Source organism: Buceros rhinoceros, unplaced genomic scaffold (genome assembly GCF_000710305.1).
Source record: "Buceros rhinoceros silvestris isolate BGI_N320 unplaced genomic scaffold, ASM71030v1 scaffold12715, whole genome shotgun sequence".
Classification (NCBI taxonomy): domain Eukaryota; kingdom Metazoa; phylum Chordata; class Aves; order Bucerotiformes; family Bucerotidae; genus Buceros; species Buceros rhinoceros.
In genome coordinates this window covers 5,681-8,026 of record NW_010414609.1, presented here as the reverse complement: position 1 = coordinate 8,026, position 2,346 = coordinate 5,681, and the positions used below count along the sequence as shown (strand labels likewise).

At 50.6% G+C, this 2,346-nt stretch overlaps 1 protein-coding gene across 1 annotated transcript in view; it reads left to right on the top strand.

Moving 5' to 3' along the window:
* RPS3 (ribosomal protein S3) overlaps positions 1 to 429 on the top strand; it is a 2,874-nt gene extending 2,445 nt beyond the window's left edge. The window contains exon 4 of the mRNA XM_010137149.1: positions 367 to 429. The gene's annotated coding sequence lies outside the window, so the exon portion shown is untranslated. The remainder of the gene's footprint in view (positions 1 to 366) is intronic.
* Positions 430 to 2,346: the final 1,917 nt, after the last annotated feature.

The following is a 2,346-nucleotide window of genomic DNA, read 5'->3' as shown; positions in this document are numbered from 1 at the left end:
GCAGCTTGGATGCTGGGGTAAAGAGTGCGGAGATGAGCTGGGTTGGGTTTGGGTGAAGGGGACATGGTTTAAGGCGTGTTGTGAACCAGCAGAGCCCACCCAGCTCCCTGAATGTGTACCCTCTAAGCTTGAAATTGTCCGACTCCACCTCTGGGGTATTCCCAGTGAAAATGAGCAGCTTATTGCTTCTAAAAGCAATGAGCAAGATCTGCTCCCGGGATGGAGAAGGGGGATCATTGGCTAAAGTGCAAGAAGTGAGACCTTTTAATGGGAAAACTGGGAGCCTGTCAGTGTTGTGGGTAGGAGAACGGTGTGGGAAATGGTTTTGCCACCATCTCACTTGGTGTTTTGTTTTTTTTATTGTAGGGGTTGTAACATCTGCAGCCAGAAGCTTTGACTGTTCTGAAAACATCTCTTAATAAAATCACAAAAGGCAGCGTTTGTGGAGGTGCTTGTTTTTGTTTGCAGGACGTATCCCAGGAAAGCTTCACCCCCACCTTTGCCTGGAAGGAATTTGTTGTGTTTTCTTCCAGCTCGTGTTACCCTTTTGGGGTAAACTTACTGCATCCTGATCTAAACAAAGAGAGGACAGAACACTGGTTTCTAGGTAGAGCTGGAGCAGCAGTCGGTGTTCTGAGGATCCTGAAGAACACCCCATGAACTGGAGTAGTACTGGTACCTCCCCAGTTACATCCCAGTCCCTTACTCCGAAGTTTCCAGGAGGTGGAGCTGTTTTAGCACATCTTTCAGTGGAGAGCTTTTAAAAAAGTTATTACATGTTAAGTGTTCGAGTAAGCAAAACCAACATTAATTTTTTAATGTATTTTTAAATATAAATTTGAGTTTGAAAAAAACCTCCATAAAATAAAGGTGACAGGGCAGCTTTGTCACTATAGGAGCAGGAAATGTGTGAAAGCTGAAGCAATAGAAGTGACACATAGCGCAAGGCACTGCACATCGCGTCTAAATTGTTAATTGTCCCAATATAGTAGATGATGATCGGTAGAAATGTGATGTGAGGGCTGAAGGTGTTTGCTGGTTTAAAGCAGGTCCTGGGAATGCTGGCAGGGTGGAAGCCCTCTGCTGGGAGGCCAGGGGAGAGAGTTGGGGGTGTTGAGGCTGGAGCAGAGAAAGCTGCGGGGAGACCTTAGTGCGGCCTGTGAGTGCTGCCAGGGGCCTCTGAGAAAGCTGGGGAGGGGCTTTGGATCAGGGTCTGTTGGGACAGGACAAGGGGTGATGGGTTCAACTGGAAGAGGGAGATTGAGACCAGAGAGAAGGGAGAAATGTTTGATGCTGAGGGTGGGGAGACCCTGTCCCAGGTTTCCCTGGGCGAGAGGTGGGAGAAGCCCCATGGCTGGCCCCATGTCAGGTCAGGTTGTCCCTTGTGTCTCTGAGCAAGCTGCTGTAGTTGCAGATGTCCCTGCTCCCTGCAGGGGGTTGGACTGGGTGAGCTTGAAAGGTCCCTTCAAGCCAAACCAGGCTGCGATGCTCCCATAATGGCCAGGGTTTTCTTGTGTGAACTGATCTCTACGATGCGTCTGTTGGAGCATCCCACCACCACGAGCTGCTTGAAGAACCTGCTCAAGGAGAGTTGGGGGGCTGGCTCGTTGAGTTCCCTGCATTCTGATGGTGCTGTTGTCTTCCGTAGAGTGAAATTCCTAAAGCTGTTTGTTTGCAAGATGAGCTGGGGCTGTGATGGGCTCAGTACCTCCGGAAAGCTTTGAGCTTCCCTGCAGTATTGCTGTTGCAGGTCGATGGTAGGCTGCCGTGGTTCGTGCTGGAGATGGCTTCTGTGGCTTTCTGCATTGACAGACTGCAGCCACCCAGTGCTGTGAGAAGCTCCATGTGGGTGCATGCCCCTGACCCAGATGTGCTGTTTTGACACAGGAAAAACGAGCGGACGTGTCTGTGGCTTCAGTTTTACTTGTGACCAAGTGGCAGAAGATTCATCCCATCCCAGCAGTGGAAGGACGTGGCCCAGCAGGGTTGGTTCCCCTCGTAGATCCCAGCTTTGGGTTGTAGGGTCAGGACAGCTTGTCCATTTTCTGCGTATCATTACCAGTTCAGGAAGGGTGAACTGGATTTAAGGATGGCGAAAGGAACCTCTCAGCTTTTTTAGGAATGTTTTATCTCCGCCCAAGCCCTACGCAGTGACTGTAGCCACCAGAGCTTCATTGAAAAAGTTTTATTGCAAAATTACACAACTGTCGTTGCGTGGTTCAACAAAAGCCATCAGACGGCTGCAGCCGTGATGCAAACGAGGCACAACATCCCACAGCGTGTCCTGGCCTCACCCACCCCTTTTCCCCCCCCCCCCCCTCCTCCATAATGCGGTGCACCGGGGGG